Source organism: Bos grunniens, chromosome 15 (genome assembly GCF_055505025.1).
Source record: "Bos grunniens cultivar Pamir isolate PY7600 chromosome 15, Bosgru_T2T1.0, whole genome shotgun sequence".
In the NCBI taxonomy this organism is placed as follows: Eukaryota; Metazoa; Chordata; class Mammalia; order Artiodactyla; family Bovidae; genus Bos; species Bos grunniens.
The window spans coordinates 72610396-72637533 of record NC_141179.1 but is presented as its reverse complement, the minus strand read 5'-3'; the positions used below and the strand labels follow the sequence as shown (position 1 = coordinate 72637533).

Genomic DNA, 27138 nt, shown 5'->3' with positions numbered 1-27138 from the left:
CAGTTCTATAATATCCCTCATAGTAACAGTTTACACAGTCTGAGCCAGAGATTTCCTCTAACGGTCACTATAATCTCCACTGCTTCCTGTTGTCTTCCAGAAACTGGGACTGAGTGTCAGTAGCCATTTATCATTCGAACGGCTTCTTTTAAGTATATTAAATGTATTTCCCTTAAAAGTGCTTGAATTTTCTAACCTAGATTTTTTTTTTTTTAATCTTTTGGCATGTCACTTGGCATATGCAACCTTAGTTCCTGTGTGGGATCTTAGTTTCCTGGCCAGGGATTGAACCTACACCTCCTGCACTTGAAGTGCAGATTCTTAACCACTGGACTGCCAGGGAAGTCCCTGAATCCAGTTTTAGAATCCCACTGGCACCCCTTTGAATTCCAATTTCATCCTTTCTTAGGTAGCTTTGAGATGTTCCTTAACACATCTAAGCCTTAATTTGCATACCTCCAAAACAAGACAAAAATATCTGTTATTGTGAAAGCAAAGTGATTCAGAGCAAACTTTTAGTATATACTCTTCCTTCCTTTTCCTTGCTCATATTACTTTAACATGCTTATCAGGATGATTTAGAGGCATTTTCAGCATGAGATCCCCCTGAGCAGCAACAGAAGCATCACCTAGGAATTTTCTGGATCTGTATGTTCTGCGATCCCTTCAGAGACCTACTGAATCAGAAACTGACATGGGGCCCAGGAATGTCCATTTATTTCTTAAGCCTTTTAGGTGTTTCTGAGGCATGCCAGGTGGAAGCTGTGACAGATTTTCTTGTCCTTGATTCCAAAATCACTGTTGATGGTGACTGCAGCCGTGAAATTAAAAGACACTTGCTCCTTGGAAGGGAACCTATGACAAAGCTAGATAGCATATTAAAAAGCAGAGACATCACTTTGCCAACAAAGGTCCATATAGTCAAAGCTATGTTTTTTCCAGTAGTCAAGAACGGATATGAGAGTTGGACCATAAAAAAGACTGAGCACCGAAGAACTGATGCTTTTGAACTGTGGTGCTGGAAAAGACTCTTGAGAGTCTTGGACAGCAAGGAGATCAAACCAGTCAATCCTAAAGGAGATCAACCCTGAATGTTCATTGGGAGGACTGTTGCTGAAGCTGAAGCTGCAGTACTTTGGCCACCTGATGTTAATAGCTGACTCACTGGAAAAGCCCCTGATGCTGGGAAGGATTAAGGGCAGGAGGAAAAGCAGGCAGCAGAGGATGAGATGGTTAGATAGCATCACCGACTCAATGGACATGAATTTGAGCAACCTCTGTGAGATAGTGAAGGACAGGGGAGCCTGGCATGCTGCAGTCCATGAGATTGCAAAGAACTGGACACGACTTAGCAACTGCACAGCAACAACAGAGCTATGCCAAATTCTGAGAACTACTGATTTAGAATATGAATTCCTGTAATGAAGTCCTTATGACTTCTTGCTGGTTTCCACATTTATTTTATAATCAAAAAATAATAGATGAAAACACCAGAAATTGTAGTTCCACATTTGCAAAATGGTTATCTTGTAAAACTGATATCATAAATGTTTTTTGAAATGTTAATCATGTTTATTTTGTTGGTATTATTAAACATTATCTGAAATTAGTGATGGAAGACAACATAAATGAATATTGCAATGAAAATAATTAAACAAATTTTAAGATGGGAAAGAAAAGAACATTTATTAACTCTACTTCATTTTCCTTGTTAAATGATTTATCAAGTCTCCAAACAGCTGCCATACCTTGAGGAGAGGGAGTCAGATTTTACATATAAATGACTTACCAAAATTGACAGCAAGTGGCATTTTCATTTACATTTGAAAACACAACAATTTCAAAACCAAATTTAATCCCTGTCCAATATTGGAGCAGAGGTGAGAAATTTTTAACAAGGGTAATGAAATTCTCTTAGTGATTTGGAAATTTCAGTCGATAGAGGCAAATCCTTATTCTGAAGTGTTCACACTAGTGCCAAGAGCAGGAAATGCTTGTCTGAGCCCACTTTCTGTTGCAAAAAACAAAGGATGACTCTGACAGGGGAAAGGACATAGGCCAGCATCCTGTCACTTTATGCAATTCCCAGCTACGCAGCCTTACTGGGCAGCTCAGTGCCAAGAACAAGGGCTTCGGGCAACTGCTGCTCAACTACATGCACCATCCAGGTCCACGGGGACTGGAAATCATTAAGATGCTCTGGTTACAACTTTTGAGGATGTGTTCTGGAAGCTCTTTTCTGAGAAAGAAAAGAAAAAAAAATTTAGAAGAAAAAGACAGAAAGAAGCACATGGATGACATGGAACTTGAAGGCAACTCAAATGCGGATTTACCTTAAAAAATAATTATAATTCCTAAACTTTTGGATGTTTACCTCTAGAAAGGCTACATTTTATAGATAGATAGGTAAATATATATATATATATATAACTTCTGTGTATCACTTTTCATTCTTAAAAAAATATACTTTGATGTACTTTTAAAGATAAACTAAAATTGAGGAACGTTATGTACAAGGTCACCCAACAAATATGTGATGGATTCAGAGTTCAGCCCAGGCTCTTCTGATTCCAAGTCTAGTAATACTTCTGAAACCAAGCCCCATGGAGTTAATGTGACTGATAACTATTAGAAGTTTCTTGAACTTGTGTTACAGAACTGTTAGGGGAACAGCTTGTTAAAAACCCTTTCGTTTGTAAACTGCCTTCATTGATTTAATTTGGCTTTAGGTTGCAAGGGGAGGGAGGGTATTTCTTTTTCCTTCCCAGTTTCACGCAGCTCAGTAGTTTTTCAGGAATTTGGCATCCGATCCTGCCCAATGCAAGCCTGTTGGGGGCTGGTTGGGACCACAGACCCGTAAACTGCACCTGTGAAGGTATCTTTTGGGTGGCCGTTTAATGTCACAGGGCAGGAAAACTCCACCCTCTTAAGATGCTAAGTGCCGCCGTTTTGAATATGCAGACGCATGTAGCCCAGATGCACGTGCGCACTACACCCAGGACCTCACCAGTTTCTTCTAGTCACCTTTCACCAATGCCTAAAACCACCCTGTTTATCCAGAAATATTCCAACCTCTCACTCTTGAGAAGAGGAACATGAGAAGTATTCTCCCTTCTCCTCATTTGGCCTCATTTGGGAATAAACTCTCCGCTGTGAACTTCAGCTTCTCAGCGTTGGAACCCATGTGCATCAGGCGGCTGGATCTGGCTCGGTAACATTTCCGCTATATTTTCTCCTCTTCAAAGGCTCAGCGTTTCATAATTTATAAGGTAACTTCTCTATATTATGTCACCTAAGTTTGTAAGATATATATTAACTTATATAAAGGACAAATACATCTATACCTATTTTCTAGGAGAAATTGTTTATTTAGTAAGGTAGGCTATAGGTATGCACTGCCCCCTAATTGCAATACCTGGGCTTCCGTGGTGGCTCAGTGGTAAAGAATCCACCTGCCAACACAGGAGACACGGGTTTGATCCCTGGGTCAGAAAGATCCCCTGAAGAAGGAAATGGCAACCCACTGTAATATCCTCGCCTGGGAAATTCCCTGGACAGAGGAGCCTGGCAGGCTACAGTCCATGGGGTTGCAAAAGAGTAGGACATGACTTTCTGACTAAAGGAAAACAAGTCACATTATATATAGTCTGTTTACTAAAGGAACTCTGTCTTACAGTAGAAAGGTATTGGGTTGGTCAAAAGTTTCTTTAGTTTTCTAAGTAAAAATAAAAGGCACATTTTTCATTTCACCGATCTTACTGTGTGATCTATCAGGTAAGTTCTTACAATATCTGAGCCTTGGTTTCATCTTTATTCTAAAAAGGTCATATGCAATTTAATTATTATGACCAGATGAAATCGTGGATGTCTAGTGTTCAAAGTGGTGAACACTATCCCGATAGTGTTCAACACCATCTTGTTGTCCCAGTCAAAAGTATTATTATTCTGAAGATGATAATGATTTGATACTCTCTATTTTTAAGACATTTGCTTCCAAACTAAGCACAATTTTGGCACTTGTTTCAGCTGGAGCTTAGAAACCTTCCCCCAATAACAATAAACTCTATGGGTTTTCACCTTAAAGGTACAAGGTAGTTCCTCTGAAATGAAGTCTGTTCAAAATATGAAGGTGATTTGTATTGAAACTCAGTGGCTTGATGGGCTCTTAATTGGGGCAAGAGAGTCGTAAAGATCTAGTGGTGACAGAATGATCACCTGTGAATAGAGGTGTGGCTTATTGAACAGATTTCACCTGCTAATGCCACCGTGGACTATTAGCTTAGTCAGAAGCTGACATTTATAGGGTTGTCACATATCAGCCTTAAGAATGTAAACATCATGAAACTACCTGACAGAGTGCCAGAAGCCGGTGTGAGGAGCTCCGCCCGTGGCAAAGGTCATGAGGAAGGAGGCTCAGCCTACACAAAGGCGGGATCGAGCCTCAGGAGTCCCCCTGGATATTCTCGAGCATCTACCCCCAAAAACCAGAGAGTCTGCCTACTTTACTGCTTTGTGCTCTCACCTCTGACTTTACTGGGGGCTGTCCCCCACCACCATCTCGCTCTCTCTGATAAATAATTAACTTATAGCTCCAGTTAATAAGTTCCTGGGCATTAGGAGTGTTTAAATCCAAACCCCTCAGATAGCTCTCTAACTGGCCTGACAAGTTTACCTGGACTCCTACAGCTATACATACAATTGTTTACAGTCTCTAAGCCTCGAGAGGCATGGGAAGCTTAAGATATTCAAATAGCTTAGAGCCTCTCAGAGAGTTAGAAACTGTTAGAATAAAACTAGTAAAAGATTTCATTGATGAGCCAATGCTTGCTGCCAAGTTTCCACATCCCCTGTGTTGTATCCTTGAATGTGTATTAATTAATATAGTTGGTATGTAGAAAAAATAAGTAGTGGCCTTGGTGTTAGCAACTTTAGACCCTTAAGGTAATAAATTCTTTCCTTTGTTGTAAACCCATTGCACCTCTGCCCTATAGGAATGCAACTTTATCTAACACCTTTGGAGGATGGCGCCAAACCTTAAAATAACTACTCTTAGAGAAAATAAGTCTTACGGTTGACAAACCTTTGTCAAGAGTCATAAAATGTTAATAGGCCTTCTGGCCAGAAGATGATGTAAATCACCTAAACCATTTGTATACGATAAATTTGCAGGAAAGAAACACTGGTTTCGATAAGGATCAAAGACTGCTGACTTTGCATGATTTCACATCCCCTATTATCCTCTATGTGCAACTTAGGGTATAAAAGCCCCTGTTGAAAATAAAGCTACGGGCCTTGCTCAACGAAGCTTGGTCTCCCCATGTCATTCTTTTTTCTCAATTTCTGGCTGAGTCTCCACCTGGAGCGCGGAGGTCCTCCGCGACCATTTATTTGCCTGGGCTTCTAAGACCCACTTGAAAAGGTGCCTAAGGTGGGGCACCTTCCGCTATTTGAGAGGGTGCCTGTGGCCTCCGTGGTCAGAGCTAAGCTGATGTCACAGGTTATATTGATTTTCCGCGTAAACCAAGCTACTCAGCCTCTTTTATCTGCTGAATTTTCCTACTGAGCTATCCTCATTCTATTACTCTTTATATCTTTGATGAATATTTAAATAAAGCTATTGTATCCAGTGAACTCGCCGAAGCCATCTCCCCTTCGAACTCCCTGGATCAGCCGGGGCTGGACTTCGGTAACAGGGAATTTAAAAGTTTTATATATGTCCCCAGACTTATGATGTTTTTGCTATGGAGCACATGGAAATTATAACCACTTGGAGAGATGAGACACATCTGGCTTTCAAGCGACCCAGGTTCAAGTTCTGATGCTACTTAACGGTGGGCAAGTAAGTTCTTTTTACTGACTCATTTTGGCTATTTATAATATGATGTTTAAAATAAGAATAATTACTACTGCCACATATATAAGTACTTAAAATCATGCAGATGCTGTGCTGTTTTATGCATACTGTCTCTTTGACTTTTCATGGCACCCTTAAACCAGATATTGGAGTGCTTGTTTTATACAAGAGGAAACCTGACTTAGATCAGATGCTTTGGTCAGAGTCACACAAATATCAAGGGAAAGTTAGGGGATTGAGCACATTATAATTAAATCCAAATGTGTCCTTTTAATGGTAGGACATACCAACAGCTTTGGTAAGAAACTGACTGAGATGCTCTAATAGGTCTTTGGAGTCAGATATGTGTGAGTGCATGCTAAGTCACTTTAGTTCTGTTCATTTTTTTTGCGATCCCACAGACTGTAGCCCGCCAGGCTCCTCCATCCTTGGGATTCTCTAGGCAAGAGATACTGGAGTGGGCTGCCATGCCCTTCTCCAGGTTGGAGAAGGACATGGCAACCCACTCCAGTATTCTTGCCTGGAAAATCCCATGGATGGAGGAGCCTGGTAGTCTACAGTCCATGGGGTCGCAAAGAGTCGGACACAACTGAGCGACTTCACTTTCACTTTCTCCAGGTTAGTCAGATGACTCTTGGCTAAAATCCTTACTCTGCTAGTTGTCAGTTAACCTGTCTGTTTCTGTGTCTTCAGGTCTTCAGCACAGTTCTGTGTTGCATAGAGACTATTGTCATTGCTCTTTTGTTGTTATTAAAGTTAATAAGTTTTCATCCAACCTTCAAAACCTGTGATAAGAAGAAGAAAGAGAAGTTTACATGAGCGACCCTGAAGAGTGTGCTTTTAATAATACCCTGATCAGATATCTAACAATATTTACATCACAAAAGATGGAATTGAAAACAAAACTTGGTAGTAGCTTGCTAGCTACAAAGACAAGAATTAAATTCAGGAAGCCAGGAACTTTGTCTTAACCATTTTTATAGCAACAGAATCGTCTAGAAATTCTATTTGATAGTGGGCACTTGAAATTGATGGTTCAGTTACAAAGAAATAACTGGGTTTTGCAGAAGTTTTAAACACATTTTTGGTTTTTTTTTTTTTTTTTTTCATTTTTGGTTTAAAAATGCAACCACAAAATATAAGAGCAGTTGGCCTTGAACAAACAAACAAATGCATTTAAACAACAGAAATACTGAATCATCAGTATTGTTTCTTTGATTATTGTTTCTCTTTTCTAAAATACCATCTGTCTTCATTAATATTCAAATCTAGATAAATAGTATTTTTCATAAACTCCTTGTAATCTCAAGTATCAGTAACTACTCCGGCAAAGGGATCAAAAGCACATTCTCTGGTTTTAAAGTGTTGGTTTTTTAATGTTTCATGTAAATGTTTTCAGTAAACTCTATCTAGAAAGTGGTTTATATAATACTAAGAGTTGATGATTTTTCAGTTGATGCCAAATTTTGCTTCTCTTCAAATAACCATCCTGTTAGTACAGGAATTCTCTCTTCAGTACCTAAGCAATCTTCCACAGTAATTAAAAGACTGGAAATGACAGATCAAATATGAGTCTACCCAGTCATTACTCAAACCTCAAAGCAAACCTGGATCTTTTAAGATGTCAAGAAAAGTTCAGAAACATTATTTCACAAGAAAAAGGAAATCACAACCTTAAGATTTGGATCTTCAAATGCCTTTCCTTATTTTACATATCAAATTGCATTTCTTTTATTTTCTAACTAAAATCATTTTATTTTATAATCACTAAGTTATGTATCTATTATAAAAAAGTGAAATCTACAAATGCATAGTTTAAAAAGTAAAAGTTCCATCTAGTGTAAACCTATAGCATTATACCCATCAGATCAGATCAGTTCAGTCACTCAGTCGTGTCCGACTCTTTGCAACCCCATGAATCGCAGCCTCCCTGTCCATCACCAACTCCTGGAGTTCACCCAGACTCACGTCCATCGAGTCAGTGATGCCATCCAGCCATCTCATCCTCTGTCGTCCCCTTCTCCTCCTGCCCCCAATCTCTCCCAGCATCAGAGTCTTTTCCAATGAGTCAACTCTTCACATGAGGTGGCCAAAGTACTGGAGTTTCAGCTTTAGCATCATTCCTTCCAAAGAAATCCCAGGGCTGATCTCCTTCAGAATGGACCCATAGATGCTACTAATGGTTCAGAACATATTCCTAAAGATCTTGAACTGCCTGAGCATTTGTGCTTTTCTATTTATTAATGTTTACAGATATAGTTATTCTTTAATTGTTTATATAAACATTTATACATATATAAAATATAAAATTTTTAATATAGTCAGATGCTTCCATATTTAAGTAATTTATGTTTTTTATTTCAAGATTGTTCTGCACAGATGTGAAAAATATTCTCCCTTTTTTATTGTTTTCCTAAGATTTGATCAATTTAATAAATTATTTTATCCTAATTTTATTTGAATATGGTATCTATTTATGTTTTCCCTAACTGCTACCCTTTCATAGTCCCATGAATTATTAAATGAATCTTTAAATGACTCTTTCAGAACTTGATTTGTGTCACATTTACAGTTTATCAAAGATCATCTAATTCTGAACACACAAAAAAGAAAAAAAAGTCAAGAATAATTCTTTCTAATGATACTTTTGGGGGGTAAATGTCAAAAATAGCACCTCTTAAAAAGACGAAGTATTATTACTATTAATAGCATAGCAAATCATGTACCACTTTTTCCTTCAAACAACACAGAAGCACATATTAATTGAACTAGAATTTAGGCAGTTTCATTGTAGTTAGTAAATACAAGCAAGTTTTCTAACACGTCTTGTATGACTTAGGACGACAAATGATGAATACACCAACTCTATATGTAATCTTCTCTGTATTAAGGTCATCACCACAAAGCATTCATTGATTTACAAAAGAAAAAAAAAAGACATGAGTGACTTTAAATAAGTGATGAAATTCAGGTAATAACACCAACACAACTTTTCTGTTGATGCAAAGAATGAAAAGTATAAAGACTGCAAAATATCTTAAACTAAAAAGTCATTTCAAAGCAGCAATTTAATTATCTTAAGTCAATTCTGAATCCCTTGTATCTGATGGACTTTGAAGCCTTGGAATTCTGACAGGAATTTGTAACCTGATGCTGTCTGTACCTATTCATGGCTTTGGTGGTTTTAGAAGGATCTTAGTTCTCAGTCCATATTTTCTGGCTTCCTTTGGTGCAGTGTTGAGCCAAAGGAGTGGTTACTCATTCCCTTTCCCTCTCACAGTTGAGACTTGACACCAAGGAGCAGGCATGAACAGAGAGGCAGAGTCTGATTAGAAAGAAACCAAAAATGAAATTAATAAGCTTCCTCTACTCTCTGAATAAACTTCCCCAAAGGAACAAAGTGACCACTACTTCTTGACTTACAAATGCTTTTACAAGTCATGATCCATTATGCCTGTGATTGCCTAGTTTCTACCACACTGGTGACTTGAACTAAGCAAGAGACCCCAATATAACATTAATTCAGCTGAGGAATTGGACTTTTCCATTTCTTTGCCCATGTTTAAACAAGTGACCATTCATTTGGAATTCTAGGCAGATAAAAATGCTTAAGAATAGGATTGAGAAAAAATTAAGTCCTTTTAAACTGATTTTTTTTTTAATGAGAAGGTCTCCACTTTTATTGCATTTCATTATCTTTTTTAAAAAAATACTCTATTGAGATATGATTGACATTAAAACAAAAAGTTAGATTTTTAATGGATACAACTTGATAAGATAGGGGATAATACATCCATGAAACTACTGTCCATCTGGGATACTCAAAATTTGTAGACGTGCAAACATTTTGAAACTTGACTTTGTTCAACCTAAGTCCTGTGAAACAGTTTCCCTTTTTGCAGGTTTTTATTTTTTATCTTTCATATGTGAATCAGAACAGGAGTGTGTTCTTGTTTACTTTGAAATCTGTTCCTAATTCCTATTTAGTCAAGACTATAGAGATATTTTCAAACAGTGAGTCCCTTTGCATATGTTGTTTTTAGATAAACAACAATGATCACACTGGTTTATAGTAAATTAACATTGATTATAATAATCACAGATGTGCAATTAACAGTTACCTTTGCCCAAGAATGCAAGGAATTTGAAATCCCTAAGTAATTCACACTTTTTTGGGTGTTTATTTAATTGGGAGAGTGGGTTGCTGATATGAATTTGAAATCAAATTCTGATCTCTACATAAACATGCATGTTTTGATTTCATAATTACAACTTTTTAAAGCTATGGCTTATACATAATTTCATAATCTTACTACTTGGTGAGGGGATCTTGTGTCAAGAAATTCCAGGAGGTACTTGGGTCCTGTACTGATTTTTCTTCAAGGCCAATATGAGCCATAGAATGAGACCCTGTGGACAAGTTCTTATTGACATGGTTTCATTTATTTGTTTTAGCTGCTGTGGGACTGTGGTTCTTCTTGCTTCTTCTGTCTGCCCTCTGATAGAGGAGGCTGAGAGGCTTTTGTAAACCTCCTGATGTGAGGGACTGGCAGTGGGAAAAATTGGGTCTTGCTGCGGTGGGTAGGGCCTTGCAGTTGCTTCCTACCTGGTAAGTTATTTGGTCTGAGGTGACCCAGCCCTGGGGTATATGGGCTCTATGGTAGAGTTAATGGCAAACTCCAAGAGGTCCTATGCCAAGGAGGGGCCTTCCCGGCCTGCTGCTGCCAGTGCCCCTGACCCTGCTGACCTACGCCTCCACGGGGGACCCTCCAGCACCAGCAGGTCGTCTTGGTTCAGTCTCTTGTGGGGTCACTGCCCCCTTTCCTTTGGGTCTTGGTGTGTGCAGGATTTTGTCTGTGCCTTCCAAGACTAGAGTCTGTTTGCCTCCATCCTGTGGAAGTCTTGTAGTCACATCCCACTGTCCTTCAGGACCAAATTTCCTGGGGATTCCCAGTCCCTTTGTTGGATCTGTAGGCTGGGAAGCCTGACGTGGGGTTCAGAACCTTCCCAACAGCGGGAGAACTTCTTTGGTGTTATTGTTTTGTTCTCCAGTTTGTGGGTCACCCACCTGGCAGGTGTGGGATTTGATTTTATCATGATTGTACTCTTCCTACTGTCTCACGGTGGCTTCTTCTTTGTCTTTGGATGTGGGGTATCTTTTTCTGGTGGGTTCCAAGGTCCCGTCAATGGTTAGTCAGCAGCTAGTTGCGATTTTGGTGCTGTCATAGGAGACGATGAGTGCATATCCTTCTACTCCAATATCTTGAACCGGAAGCTCCTTTCCTGTTTAATTTTTTTAAACAGTTCTGTGAGGTTTGTTACTTTAGTCCAAAATAAGGAAATGGGGATCCAGAAAGATTAAGTTTTCTGAGGCTACTGGCAAATGGCTGTCAGAATTTGAACTTCAAAACTCCAAATTGTCTCATTGCATCTAGGGACCCTTTCCCACCTTCTGTAAAGGAATTGAGTTGCCTGGGATTTGGGTCCTGGCTACCCCTAGTGGTGTCCTTCTGCCTAAATATCCCTCAGCTTACTGGGTAGGGTTCTATCCCAGGTAGGGTGGGTTCAAGTGAGGTAACAGGGCTTTTATTTTCCTGACGAGACCTCACTCTACAGGTCATCTTGTCTGTTCTCCACAAGGTACCAAATGTGAGTCAGATCCTATCCCTCCTTTGTGAAAAAGCCCCTAATAGTTTCTTTTCTTTTTTTTTTTTTGCATTTTCTTTTTTTTTTAAATTTTATTTTATTTTTAAACTTTACATAATTGTATTAGTTTTGCCAAATATCAAAATGAATCCGCCACAGGTATACATGTGTTCCCCATCCTGAACCCTCCTCCCTCCCCATACCATCCCTCTGGGTCGTCCCAGTGAACTAGCCCCAAGCATCCAGTATCGTGCATCGAACCTGGACTGCGAATGTCAAACAGCAAAACATCTTGGGACCTGAAAGTAAAGTATGTAGCGAGAGACACATCTGCTTCTCCAGCCTCTTTCCCTTCTCTACTTCCATCTGTGGTCTGCTCTCCCACTCTGCTCCTTTCTGTCTCACACCCTTGCCAGCATCATTGATACTTCAGAGCCTTGGCATGCACCATCCTCTCTACTTGGAACCATCATTCCCCATATATATGCTGGGCTCCTTCCTTCTCAGAAATGTTTTCAGCTTGTAAGTCACCACTTCTGAGAAGCCTTCTCTGGCCACCTTAGCTAAAGTGAGCCTCCGCTGCCATATTCCAAACCATTACCTGTCTTATTGCTTTTATTTCTCTCACCACTGTCTAAGATGATTATTTCTATTTATATATTTATCATTGTTTTCTTCATATAGTAGAATGCTGGCAGGGAAACTGTTCTGTTCATCACTCTAGTCCCAGTTCTTGAATAGTACCATGACCGTAGTAGGTGGTAAATAAATGTTTGTAAAATAAATTAAGCACGAATTAACAAATTAAGCACCTGATACATAGTACGTGCTCAATAAACACTATTTCTGTTTCTTTAAAATCAGTATACTCCTCTAGAAAACAGCTTGTTAGTTTCTTGTGAAACTAAACAGGTCATTAGCAATCTGACTTAGCAGTTGCACTTTTGGGCATTGATCCCAGAGAAATTAAAATTTATATTTACAAAAATCCTATACACAGATGTACGTAAGAGCTTCATATATAATAAACCAAACTGGAAACAATCCAGGTATCCTGCAATGGGTTAATATTCAGTTGGCCAAAAAGTTCATTCATCTTGTGGGAAAACCCAAAATGAATTTTTTGGCCAACCGAATACTTAAACAGACTGTAATGTATTCATACCATAGAATACTCCTCAACAGCAAAAAGAAACTATGAATTATACTCATCTACTTGGGTGAATCTACAGGAATTTTGGCTGAGCGAAAGACAGCCACAAAATTTACATGCTGAATAATTTGAGTTACATAACATTCTTGAAAAGGAAAAATTGTAGAGATGGAAAACAGATCAGTGGTTGTAAGGTTAGTAATACAGGAGGGAAATAGGGAGGAGGGAGATTTGATTATAAAAGGACCAAAAGGTGGATCCTTGTGGTGGTGAAACTTCTGTTTCTTGACTGTGGAAGTGAAAACATGAACTTTACACACGGTAAACTTATATAGAATGAAATACACACACACACACACACCCATGCAACAAATGAGAACAAGTAAAACTACAGAAATCAGAATAAAGTTGTTGAATTGTGTACATGGGAATATCCTGGTTATAATATTAAACTCTAATTTTGCAAGATATTACCTTAAGAAGAAACTAGTAAAGGGGGCATAGGAGCTCTTTTTTTCTTAAAACTTAATGTGAAGCTATCATTATTTCAAAATATAAAATTTAATATTATGAAAGAAATATATTCTTGAAACCTGAATAACTTGGTAAAAATATTTGCTCTTTGAAACGTGGATAAACTGCTGCCCACAAACAGTGCTGAGAAAGGTTGTGTTAAGTCATTCAATATTATATTTATACTATAAATGATGATTCTGTTGAAAGAATAACTATTTTTTGCATCGTTCTCTGTAGACTAGCCTCATTTCGTTTGCCTTTTCTTTTCAAATTCAGAGCCAGGCCTTCTCAATCATTTGGAATGTGTTTGTGCAGAGGCACCAGGAAAGGCTAACAGTATCTATTTCATGAATCATTGGACATGGCAAAACTAGGAAGTATAACCAAATTTCCAGAAATATATCATTGGAACTGTAGTGAATACACGATGCATATCTCATTACTAATTAAATCCACACTCAAGCAAGTGCCATTGTGGCGGTCTTAGGTGATTGTGTGCCCTTATGACTTTAGCCTGGCTGGCTCCCACCTGATCATGGATTATTCATTTGACAGCTGAGTTTTCTTGGGAGAAAGATGTTTTGATTCCAACATATTCCTTTAATCCAGATCTGAAACCTCCACTTGAGTTCATGAAATTCCTCAGGTTTAATTACTATGTAGCATTTTACATTTTATAAAGGATAAGATTTGTTTGTTTGTTTGTTTTCTTTTGGAAAGAGCATGGCTTTGAAGTTAGAAAGAATTAGATTTGAAATTTAGTTTTGTCAACTATTAACTCACTCTAAAGCTGTAACCCTGGGCCTGTCTGACTTCCCTGGTGGCTCAGTCAGTAAAGAATCCGCCTGCAATGTGGGAGACCTGTGTTCAATCCCTGGGTTCAGAAGATCCCCTGGAGGAGGGCATGGCAACCTATTCCAGTATTCTTGCTGGAGAATCCCCATGGACAGAGGAGGCTATGGGCTGCAGTTCCTGGAGTCACAAAGAGTCAGGTAGGACAGAGCAACTAAACAATCAAACACTGGGCCTGTCATGCCTTTGTAATTCTCCCCATCAGTGAGTCTGTTCTCCTAAATCACTTCTGTTATCATAACCTAAAGTTTGGTGTTATGTACTCTTGCCTGGAAAATCCCATGGACGGAGGAGCCTGGTGGGCTGCAGTCCATGGGGTCGCTGAGAGTCGGACACGACTGAGTGACTTCACTTTCACTTTTCACTTTCCTGCATTGGAGAAGGAAATGGCAACCCACTCCAGTGTTCTTGCCTGGAGAATCCCAGGGATGGGGGAGCCTGGTGGGCTGCTGTCTATGGGGTCACACAGAGTTGGACACGACTGAAGTGACTTAGCATAGCATAGCATAGGCCTTTTGTAATCTCGGTTTTATGCATCCCATCCTCTGACTATCTCTTCTCTCTTTTTTTTTTTTTCTTTTTGGACATAGAGTCTCTATTTCAACTCCAGTAATCTCTGATCCCATGAGAACTCTCCCTATTCCAAAGCTATGGAGATATCCTTATTTTTTTTTCTGTAAATTTATGCTATTAACTTTCAGTAGAAAATGTTTTAGTCTTTCATTTCTAACTGTGCTTTATTTTCCATAGTTTCTATTGGAAATTCATGTCTTTTTATTCTGCAATATCCAATCTCTATTAACATCCCTCAGTGCATTTTTGTTTCACATATTTTCCAATGTCATAAATTTTATTTGAGTTCTGTTTTTGCATCTTCCATTCTCTTCTCATAGATTTAATAATTTATTATTCCTTCTTGAACATATATGCCATATTTATAAAAGCTATCTTTCAGCATATTTGTCTAAAAATTCCACCATCTTTCACACTTCTTTTTCTGTTGCTATTGACTGACTTTTCTCATTGTTAATGCTTGAATTTTCCTGCTTATTTGGTCGCTTTATCTTGGATTACAGACACTGTGAATGTATGCATGATATCTCCAATCCAACTGGAATTTTGTGTTTATTTGACTCGTTGTTGGGAGGGATTATTTTATTCCTTTTTTTTCCAGCGTGGATATCCAATTGTCACTGTATCATTTATTGAGATGCCATTCATTTCCCCCATGGTTCTATAGCACTTTGTTGTAATTTAAATATCCATATGTGTGTAATTTTTTTCTGATCTCTTCTTTCTATTCCATTAATTTGCTTTCCTTTTCTTTTCCCAATACCATGTGATTTTAATTACTTAACATGTAGCTTTACTTAAACTTTGCTGTAGCTTAAATTAGTGTATAAGAATTTTTACACAGTGTTGTAATTCAGTTCAGTTCAGTTGCTCAGTCATGTCCGACTCTTTGCGACCCCATGGAGTGCAGCAGGCCAGGCCTCCCTGTCTATCACCAACTCCCAAAGTTTACTCAAACGCGTGTCTATTGAGTTGGTGATGCCATCCAACCATCGCATCCTCTGTCATCCCCTTCTCCTCCCGCCTTCAGTCTTTCCTAGCATCAAGGTCTTTTCAAATGAGTCATTTCTTTATAATACTGCAGCAGAATCTATATTTTATTAAAAAATGCAATATTCAAAAGTATGCCTAATAATAATCTGAGATAGTACTCACTCTGGGCCCAATTTTAGCATAACCAAAGGCCAGTATATGTGACTATAATCAGATACAAATAAAATTGTGTTTTCTGATGCCTAGGACTACTTTCACAAGATATCTTAAAATATTTGTAGCAGACAGTCATGTCCTTAAGGACCTTTCTTTTAGAGAGGCACAGAGTCATCATATAAGCATATTTGCATCATTGTATAATAGAAATATTCCTATTAGAGGCCACTTAAATGCAATTTAATGCTTCACAGAATTGTATAAAAATTGTTTTAGAAATTTTGTGCTTTAATTTTGCATTTTAAAATGGGCTACTTTTAATAGCATTAATTGCTAACTACTTTTTGACTTCATCACTCAACCCTGACAGAACTTTGATTTGGTTTCAGGAATTGCATCCCTTAAAAAAAAATCAACTTAGAAATATAACAGCACAAGGGTTACCTTTATTATTAATAGTCCTCAACTTAGTAGTTTTCTAAAGTTGCCAAAGCCACTGTGCAGCCTGAAGCCTCAAACCCTGTGCCATTAACTTTCTACCAAAAGCATTTCATTTCAAGCGTACAGCTGACTTCAGCAGCATCCTGGAATACAATTTAAGAGAGGAAGTTTGCCGTTTTGCCAGTGCGGACAGGCAGTTTCACATCATTTCTGTAAACAACTTGCCATAATTTAAGTAGGCAAAGAAATGTTCACCTGTGTGAATATGCATATGTTCCTTTTAACTTTGCAACTTCAACAAAGTCTTGCACCAGGTTTTGCATGCACTCTTCTGAGCTCCCTCTACAATGGAGACATTGTGCTTGGATATGGCCTCCTTGCACTTTGACAAAATATCAGCAGATCCCCTCATTATAGGTGCAAGGTCAAGGTGGCAAGGACGACCATGTTCTAATGAGGATATGACCCCATTCATCCTTGCCAGGAACCAGTAGTCTTTAGGACCTAAGAGTTCTTGACAGAAGTTACAAAAAGCATGAGATGGTACTATGGAATGTTACTAGCTGTTCCTCTTGGGGAATCCATCATTACCTTGGAGACAGAAAAGTGGAGGTTTAAATCAGACCTAGAAAAATAAATCCTGAACTGCCCATGGCAACCTACCATTTCTGTCATAGGCCTAACAGAATGGAATCTGTAATTCCATTCACCAGACTTTCCGCATGAGATCTAGGGTCACAGAGGGACCAACCAACCTGTAGACCCTACCCTGGATTCAAGAAAATGTCTCATACTCCTGTTAGAAGTCACTAGTTATATTATTGTCAGTTATCTGATCTGTGCTAAAATTACTCCTTCTGCTCTTTTTTTTTAAATTTTATTTTATTTTTAAACTTTACATAATTGTATTAGTTTTGCCAAATATCAAAATGAATCCATCACAGGTATACATGTGTTCCTTCTGCTCTTTTAAAATAATTTGAAACGCTAAAAGTAGGCTGATGTTTCATGGTATATGGGACTTCTGGTATATGAATGTGACCTACCCTGCCAGGGTTAGACTGGAGAACTGAAAAACTCTGAGGTCGCTCTTCTCAGCACTGACCACTACTCCTTCCACCTCTCTGTATTCCCTGCCTTCTGCTGTGAGCCCACATCATTCTCTTTCTTCTGAGGCTCAGGGAAGCCAAGAGTTCTGATTTATACACCATTCTTGTGTGCTTTTTCTCAAGGAGGTCAACTTCCAGAATTTCACAGTAAAACTGCTCTTCTCATCAGCAGCATTCTGCTCAAAACTTGTTTCAACTTGTGATGCCCTGGGCAACTGTGCCATATTATCAGGTCTGGTGTCAAATGAGTTGGGCCCCTAGACCTCTTCTTGAGCACTGAAAGACTAAATCCTCAATGCAGCAAAACATCTCTGCTTGAAGTCTTACTCTCTGCATCATGGTCTAGAAACTGCTTCTGCACATTTAATTTATGAAAACATCACAGTCTTGTTCTGCCTGTTGTCCAGTGTTTGAAGACCCTTGTTTCATCTATTTTGTCTGCTTTTCTCTTTATTTCTTTTTTAAAGAAGGAAAATAAATCTAGTCTCTGAATTCCGAGTCACTTCAGCTGTGTCCGGTTTTTTGCAACCCTGTGGACTATAGCCTGCCAGGCTCCTCTGTCCATGGGATTCTCCAGGCAAGAATACTGGAGTGGGTTGCCATGCCCTCCTCCAGGGGATCTTCCTGACCAGGGAATGTACCTACATCTCTTACATTTCCTGCAATAGCAGGCAGATTCTTTACCACTAGCACTACCTGTAAAGCCCTTTGTTTTTCAGAGGAAACACTGATCCACCTGGAAGCTTTTGGTTACTTGACCAGTTTCTCTATTATTAATACATCCACCCTTTGTCACTATTTAGCAAAATCATATAGATTATACCTTGGAGGTTCTAAAAATTGTTTGACCTGGGTGATGGCATTTACGATAAAGAAAAGGAAAGGAGGTACTCCAAAAACTTCAAGTGTTTCATAATACCTACAATTAGGTAACGTAATATCCAAGGTCAGCTTTGTAGTAGGAAGTGATAGACTTGAATATTTATGCTCAGATAATTTTGAAAGCTCCCTCCTTCACTCTCCATTCCTCCTACCCACTTACGGCAGGTATTATTCTCCAGTCAGAAATCTCTATTAATATGAAAACTCAGCTGGAAGAAACTTAATCAAACAGTCAATTTTTAAATTAAAAAATAATAAAATACCTCTACTCTTAAAAATTATTGTCATTAATCAGTACTAGGAACAGCAGCAAATAGTAAGTGAACTCAGAATACCAATTGCAAAAAAAGAAGTTTATGACCCTGTTCAGGAAGATTTGTTCTGAAAAGCCCTCAACTAACAGAGGAAAAATATACCATATGCCTCAGGACTTGAGAAAAAAAAAAGTAGCAGCAGAGAGCATTAAGGGGAAAAATTACCATCTTAAATACATTCCTGCACATGTCAGAAATGAACTAACTTTCAAAAGCTATTACCTGTTAATTGGAAAATCACAGAGCAGATGGAACCAATTAATCTACAATTACAGAATCACTACAATCCAAACAAAAATAATTAACTCATTTGCAAGATATAATGTTTTAAAAGAAACTCTTCCTAATATCTCTAAAATTGGGCAAGAGACACAACATTTTGTTGTCATAGGAGATTTTAAGCCATTCCCAGAGGCTAAATTTCCCTCAGGATAAAAGGGAAGTTGGTCTGATGAATTTACAGTCCAAACTTCCAAGAAAAGAATACAGATGTAAAGTGTGTTAAGACCATTCGTTTAAGAATGTTATTTATATCCATTACGCAGGAGAAACTGTTAGTTGCTAATTATAAAATAGTGACTGACAACAGATAAGGGTCCTAATGTCATGGAATTTAGAGTTTAGTGTGTGAAAGTGTTAGTCCCTCAGTCATGTCCAACTCTTCTCGACTCTATGGATGGTAGCCCTCTAGGATCCTCGACCCATGGGATTTTCCAGGCACAAATACTGGAGTGAGTAGCCATTCCCTTCTTCGGCATTGCAGGCAGATTCTAACTGTCTGAGCCACCAGGAAGTGTGTAACAAGTGCCAAATCACCACCCAAACAGATGCCAAATTGCAGTTGTAAGTCATGCTGTGAAGGGCTACTGAGTGTAGTTCGCACTGTAGACTGAATGTTTATGTCCCCCCCACGCACATCCATATGTTGAAACCTAGTCTTTTTCTTTCTTTTTGCTGCACTGGATCTTTGTTGCTGCTCACAAGCTCTCCCTCGTTGTGGCGAGTGAGGGCTGCTCTCTACTTGGGTTACACGGGCCTCTCATAGCAATGGCTTCTCTTGTAAAGCATGTGCCTTAGACACGCAGGCCTTGCTAGTTGTGGTGTGTGGGCTCAGAAGTGGCAGCACACAGAATTAGTTGCCCCAAGGCATGTGGGATCATCCTGGACCAGGGATGGACCCCGTTTCTTCTGCACTGGCAGGTGGACTTCCAACCACTGGACCCCCAGGTAACTCCGAAACCTAGTCTTAAGTGTGATGATATTTGAAAGTGAGGACTTTAAGAGATGATTAGCTCATGAGGGTGGGACCCCCATGAACGGGATTAGTATCCTTATAAAACAGGCCCAAGAGAGCTCCCTTACTCCTTTTCCATGTGAGAACACAGTGAGAGAAGGGACATCTATTAATCAGAAACAGTGGGGCCTTCACCCTACATCAAATCTATTGACATCTCACCTTGATCTTGGACTTCCCAGCCTCCAGAAATGTGAGGAATAAGTCTATGTTGTTTATAAGCCACCAAGACTATGTACCTCTGTTACAGCAGCCTGATCAGACTAAGACACTCACACGTGTCCCAATTTACTATCGTACTGTCTCCATAGAGTTTCCAGGTTGCATTGCAAGGACAGAAGTCCAGGAAGAAGCAGGTGAATTCCCTGAGTTGAGAAGGAGTCCATAGTTCAAGGAGATAAGAAGAAGAGAGGCATAGTTCATGGGACATGGTCCCAAACAAGAGAGAACCCCACAAAAAGAGAATTCCAGATATCAGTCAGGTGTTCCTCAGACATTCAGTAGAGTTCTGATTCACATATGCATTTGATGAACTACCCAAGAATGGGGAAAGACCTTCAGAGAGAATCTGAGGCAATACTTACCAGAACACAAAAAGGGCTCATGATATCATATGTTCCCAATAGAAAGACAAAAACTTCATGATTATTGGAGCATCAGGTAGAGTTCTAAGAAAGTTTTTATCTCATTGCTGCTGCTGCTGCTAAGTCACTTTAGTCGTATCTGACTCTGTGTGACTGCATAGACGGCAGCCCACCAGGCTCTTCTGTCCTTGGGATTCTCCAGGCAAGAATACTGGAGTGGGTTGCTATTTCCTTCTCCAATGCATGCATGCATGCTAAGTTGCTTCAGTCGTGTCCGACTCTGTGAGACCCTATGGACAGCAGCCTACCAGGTTCCTCTGTCCACTGGATTCTCTAGGCAAAAATACTGGAGTGGGTTGCCATTTCCTTCTTCATCTTATCTCATTAGCAGAGAATAATTAGCCCAAGACCAACACTGCTCATCCCACCTAACAAATCATTTTTAAATATTTTCTTGAAGTATAGTTGATTTACAATGTATTCATTTCTGTTGTACAGCAAAGTGATTCCACTGTGTCTATACATATATATATATATATACTTTTTCATATTCTTTTCCTTTATGCTTTACATAGATTATTGAGTATAGTTCCTTATGCTATCCAATATGACTTTGTTGTTTATCCATTCTACATATATAATATTTTAATTCTGCTAATGCCAAACTCCCAATCCTTTGATATATAAATATTAACAACAACAACAAAAAAAAACAGGATTTGGGATAATTCATAGTTCTTTCTTCAGGACGCTAGAGTCCAAACACATGATCATGGAAGCTACAGCACTGTCAATAATTTTTTTCTTAAAAAAATTGTCTTTCTTCTTCTTGTCCTACAAATGGACTTTAATTGAAGCTGGCAGATTTTGGATACAGACAAAACACTTGTCAGCATCTACGAGAAATATTGTCCAAAAGTGTAGTAGAATTATTTCTGAAGGTTGATAAATCCAGTAAGGGGTTAAATCCCTATACTTTAAGGCTCTTGGGCTTCCCTGGTGGCTCAGACGATAAAGCATCTGCCTGCAGTGCAGGCAGACCTGGGTTCCATTCCTGGGTCAGGAAGATCCCCTGCATAAAGAAATGACAATCCATTCCAGGATTCTTGCCTGGAAAATTCCGTGGACGGAGGAGCCTGGTAGGCTACAGTCCATGGGGTGGCAAAGAGTCGGACACGACTGAGCAACTTCACTTAAGGCTCTCACACATTTGAGATCTCCTGGTTGGTACATTATTTCCATTCCATTCTTATAAGCCAGATCCTCTCACTCATCGAAACCCTTACTCAATAAGTAGGTCAAGAAGCACAGTCCTCACAAAATCTTGGTACTAAGACATTAGAATCTCTGGTCCACCCCTTGCCCCACCACCCATTTAGAAAGTCAAACTGCTCGAAACATATATGTATAAATATTTTTTCTATATTTCTACCATGGATTACATTTCAATATAATTTTGCATATTTTGAAAAGAATCCTGCCTCTTCCAACAATTTCTTTTTTTTTTTCAAAATATAATACATGTTTATTCAATTTCTAAAGAGCAAATGATTTCCAAGACTAGAATCTGTAAGATATAAATAAATAACACACACACAGAGTTAAATTTGAGTGCATAAAAATTTAAACTTCTATATAAAAAAGGCAATAAAATGCAAATAATTTTGATAATTTGGTAAAAATATTTGTTACAAATTTGTAAGTTGAATTATCTTTCTTAAACCAATGACTGTTATAATTTTTTAAACTCCATAAGCAAATAATATTAATGTTTCATTTAAGGACAAAATATTTAATAGGTAAATGTATGAAATATACTTACCCTTCTTATAAATACCAACAATTTCTAATGAATACGAGAAGTCTCAGATTTGGAGGAAACACATTTCGAAAGGTTAAATAATTTTTCTAATGAAATGCAGTCAGTGACTAAATTTGGGTTAAAGCATTTATTTATTCAACAAAAATTTATTGAATGCCTAATACATTCTAGTCATTGTTCTTGGTTTTAAGAATGTGTTAATATATAAATTGGAAACACAAAAAATAAGTCCTGCCCTTTTGGGCTCAGATCTGTCTAATGGAGACCATGTGATTTTATTACTATATCCTGTGGTCTCTGTATCAAAGAGCATTGAAACTTTCCCTTGCTAATTTTGCATTAAACATGCCATCAAGAATGTATTTGAAACATTACTCAAACAAAAGCATTCTAAATGAATGATAATATTTTCACAGTACCTGGTCTGTCAGCACAGTGACTCGTCATATCCAAAATCTGTCCTGGGTAACAGATGCCTGGAATTCCACCACAAGGCAAATTAAGTATTGTTTTTTCTTTATTAATAACTTTTCAGTGATAATTCTTACATCTGTAATAAAATGTGAGAGTCCCTGAAGGAATGCGTAGCTAAACTAAAATGAGAAAAAGGATCTCAGGAAAAGGGTGTTTGGTTGTCCAGCAAAAGTACTGAAAATGTGTGTTTGGTGAATCTTTTTTGAGTATAATTCATAGAAATCTAATGCAAACTTCCTCAGAAACAAAAAGAAATCCACTTCAGGAAGACTGATTTAAGGTACTCTTACAATGTCAATTATATCTTGTTCACCATGTCCTGAATGAGCCTTTTTTTTCTCTCTGGCTTTACTCTATATAGGGCTTTCTCCATTTGATGAGGAATATGGTTTAGTTGCTAAGTCCTATTCAACTCTTTGTGACTGCATGGACTGTAGAGTGCCAGGCTCCTCTGTCCATGGAATCCTCCAGGCAAGAATACTCAAGTGGATAGCCATTTCCTTTTGAAGGGAATCTTCCCGACCCAGCGATTGAACCTAGGTCTACCTGCATTGCAGACAAATTCTTTACTGACTGATCCACCAGGGAAGCCCAATGAGGAATGTATCCCACTTTTAAATCTAGGATTATGTAGTATTATAGAGGGAGCTCCCTCTCAGAGGGAGTACATGCTAAAATGTAAATTTTATAAAGGAGAACTTAAACTAAGTATGATTATGTAATATGATATTAACATTAATATTTGAGTCTAAAGTCTTATACATTTTATAAAATAAAATATTTCTCCAAGAGCCTTTCTTTCTCTTATTTTCACTGATTTGATGTCTTTTTCTATTTATCGGTTTATTTACTCACTTAGTACTAGGGGATTGGAGGCAGTAATGCCTGTTGGTTTTTCCTGTGTGTAAGGAATTAAGATCAGCATTTGCCTTCATTAATCACATTGCATTGTCACAACAGCCCTGTAAGAAAAGTCCTAGTGTTACAACCATTTAAAATTCAAGGAAATTTAGTCTTAAAAGACTGTGCAAGTATATGCATCTAATAAACAGCTAAGTCAAGATGTGAGCTCAGAAACTGAGCTTCTCATTGGCACTGCCTTTTTGACAGTACAGTAGGGAAAACTTAAATAACATTTTAATGCTTCCTCAAAATTAAATCCTTAAATCTTTATTCTTACTAAAGACTGTATTTTTAAAAAATGACATGGGATAATAAGAGATATCAAACCCTAGTAGTAACATATGAATTCAAATCCCAGTTCCACTACTGAATAGCTGTGACTATTTAGGCACTCAGCTCAAATTTTATATATAGGAATTTCTTAAAATATAAAGATAGAATAATAGCTATATCAGTATATTTTGTAAAGATTAAGTGAAATAGACTCTTGCTTGTATAGTAAGCAGACTGTACTATAGCCAATAATAACATAAGAGTCAGGTAAAATATAGAAAATGTTTATCTAAAGATGTTAGAGGGTAAGAATGCTTACATTCTACAGGACTGTAAAAGGCATGACCAGTTTGAAAAACTCTTTGGTGATTTCCTAAAAACACAAATATATACTTAGCACAACCCAGAGATTCTACTTCTGAGCATTTATTTTAAAAATGAGCATACATTCACACAGAGTTGTACAAGAATATATATAGAAACTCATCCAGGATATATCCAAATTGGAAACAACTCAGAATTCCTATTAACAAGCGAATGGATTTTAAACAATTGTATGAATTCCATACAGTGGACTAATGTACATGGATCTAAAGAAACTGCCTGCTGAAACACGCTACGGCTGAATCTCAGAATAATTACTCTGAGTGAAGAATCTGGGCACAAAGCCATACATACTGGATGATTCCATATACTTTATCTTTTAATGTGACTCTTTTATTATTATAATTATCAGTATTTATTTGACCGTGTTTGGCCTCAGTCGAGGCGTGTGAGATCTTCGTTGTGTCAGACAGGTCTATAATTGTGGTGTGCAGCATGCAGGCTTAGGTGCCCCATGGCATGTGGAATCTTTGTTCCCCAACCAGGGGTAAAACCCACATCCCCTGCATTGCAAGGCAGATTTTTAACCACTGGGCTACCAGAGAAGTCCCCCATTAATTTTAAGTTGTGGTAAATTCACAGTAATTTCCAGGGACAAGTAATCTATCAGCTGTTACCTGAGGAAGGAAGCAGAGGGAGGAACAGATTGCAAAGGAATGTGAGGATCTTTAGAGGAAGATAGAGATTTTACAATTTGATTGTCGTGGTGGCTTCATGGGTATATACATACATCTGTGAGATTTAGCAAGTTGTACATTTTAAATGGATGCAGTTTATGTGAGTAATACCACAGTAAAATTAACTTTTAAAATGGAAAGATATTTCATATACATGATTTGAAAGAATCTGTCTTAAAGGTATAACTTCTTCTCAAATTGATCCATAGATTGCTGCTGCTGCTGCTGCTCCTAAGTCGCTTCAGTCGTGCCCAACTCTGTGTGACCACATAGACGGCAGCCCACCAGGCTCCACCATCCCTGGGATTCTCCAGGCAAGAACACTGGAGTGGGTTGCCATTTCCTGATCCATAAATTAAATGCATTTTAAATAAAATTACCTGCAGGGTTGTGTGTGTGCATGCCTGTCCATGCATGTGAAGCATGCATGTGTGAAGATTAAGAAAGTGGCTCTAAAATTTACAGAGGAATGCAGAGGACACACAAAAACTAATGCAGGCTTGAAAAATAATAAGTAAGCTAGATTAATATTACACTGAAAATGTAATATTACAAAATGCCATAGTAAATAAGACAATGTGGAATCAAGGTAAGGATAGATAAAGTGACCACTGGAACTACAGAGAAAATCCAGAAAGAGACTTACTTACACATCTATGGATACCTCATTTTTACAAAGGAAAGACTACACTTCAGTGAGAGAAAAGTAAGAGAATTCTCTCACTTTAGTGAGAGACTATTTATAAAAAATATTTATTTTTGATAAATAATATGAGATTGAGTATTCATATAGAAAAATGATCAATCTTATCCTGTTCCTTAAACTATATATGAAAATCAATTTTAAATCTAAATGTGTAAGAAAAAAGTGAAAGTTTCAGAAAAAATATTTAGAATCAAGCTTCCTGACTTCAGGGTATACTACAAAGCTACAGTCTTCAAGACAGTATGGTACTGGCATAAAAACAGAAATATAGACCAATGGAACAAGATAGAAAGCCCAGAAATAAACCTATGCACCTATGAGTACCTTGTTTTTGACAAAGGAGGGAAGAATATACAATGGGGAAAAGACAGCCTCTTCAATAAATGGTGCTGGGAAAACTGGACAGCCATATGAAAAAGAATGAAATTAGAACACTTCCTAACACCATACACAAAGATAAACTCAAAATGGATTAAAGACCTAAATGTAAGACCAGAAACTGTAAAACTCTTAGAGGAAAACATAGGCAGAACACTTGATGACATAAATCAAAGCAAGATCCTCTGTGACCCACCTCCTGCTGCTGCTGCTAAGTCGCTTCAGTGGTGTCCAACTCTGTGTGACCCCATAGATGGAAGCCCATCAGGCTCCCCCGTCCCTGGGATTCTCCAGGCAAGAACACTGGAGTGGGTTGCCATTTCCTTCTCCAATGCATGAAAGTGAAAAGTTTAAGTGAAGTTGCTCAGTTGTGTCTGACCCTCAGCGACCCCATGGACTGCAGCCTACCAGGCTCCTCTATCCATGGGATTTTCCAGGCAAGAGTACTGGAGTGGGGTGCCATTGCCTTCTCCGAGGTTACATTAAAATTAAGTCAAAGTCATAATTAAAAATGTAAAAAGTGAATTCAAATGAGAGAAAATATTTTATGCAAATACCTGTCAAAATAATACCTAGAATGTATAAAGAACTTTCTAAATAAATACAAAACAGTAAATCAATAGGAAAAAATGAACATTCTTGAACAGATTTTGTTTTTTTAATTTAATCTTATTGTGGTAAGAACATTTAACATGAGATATAACCCTTTTAAGGGCTTCCTTGGTGACTCAGTGGTAAAGAATTTGCCTGCAATGCAGGAGACTTAGGTTCGATCCCTGAGTTGGGAAGATCCCCTGGAGGAGGGCGTGGCAACCTACTCCAGTACTCTTGCCTAGAGAATCCTATAGACAAAGGAGCCTGGCAGTCTGCAGTCCATGGGATTACACAGACTCGGACATGACTAAAGCAACTAAGCAGCAGCATTCCCTCTTAAAATTTTAAGGATACAATACAGTACTGTAGATTATAGGTACAGTGATTTATAGCAGCTATCTGGAACTTCCCTTGCTTAACCGAAACTATGCCCATTGATCAACAACTTCCCACTTACTCTTCCTCCTTGCTCCTGGAAACCAGCAGTCTACTCTTTGAGTCTGTGAATTTGACTAATTTTGATGTCTCATATAAATTAAATCATGCAATATTTTGTCCTT

General features: G+C 38.2%; 1 long non-coding RNA gene across 10 annotated transcripts in view; it reads left to right on the top strand.

Moving 5' to 3' along the window:
• The window catches only part of LOC147358453 (uncharacterized), a 137930-nt gene extending 112651 nt beyond the window's left edge, over nt 1-25279 (top strand). For 8 of the 10 annotated variants that reach the window (XR_015141688.1, XR_015141683.1, XR_015141689.1 and 5 more), the window contains 2 exons: nt 5724-5839; nt 25110-25279. This is a non-coding gene — a long non-coding RNA (uncharacterized LOC147358453). Of the gene's footprint in view, nt 1-5723; nt 5840-22605; nt 22693-25109 lie in introns of all 10 variants that reach the window. The other 2 variants (XR_015141680.1, XR_015141684.1) reach the window with 2 other exon arrangements.
• The last annotated feature ends 1859 nt before the right edge of the window (nt 25280-27138 follow it).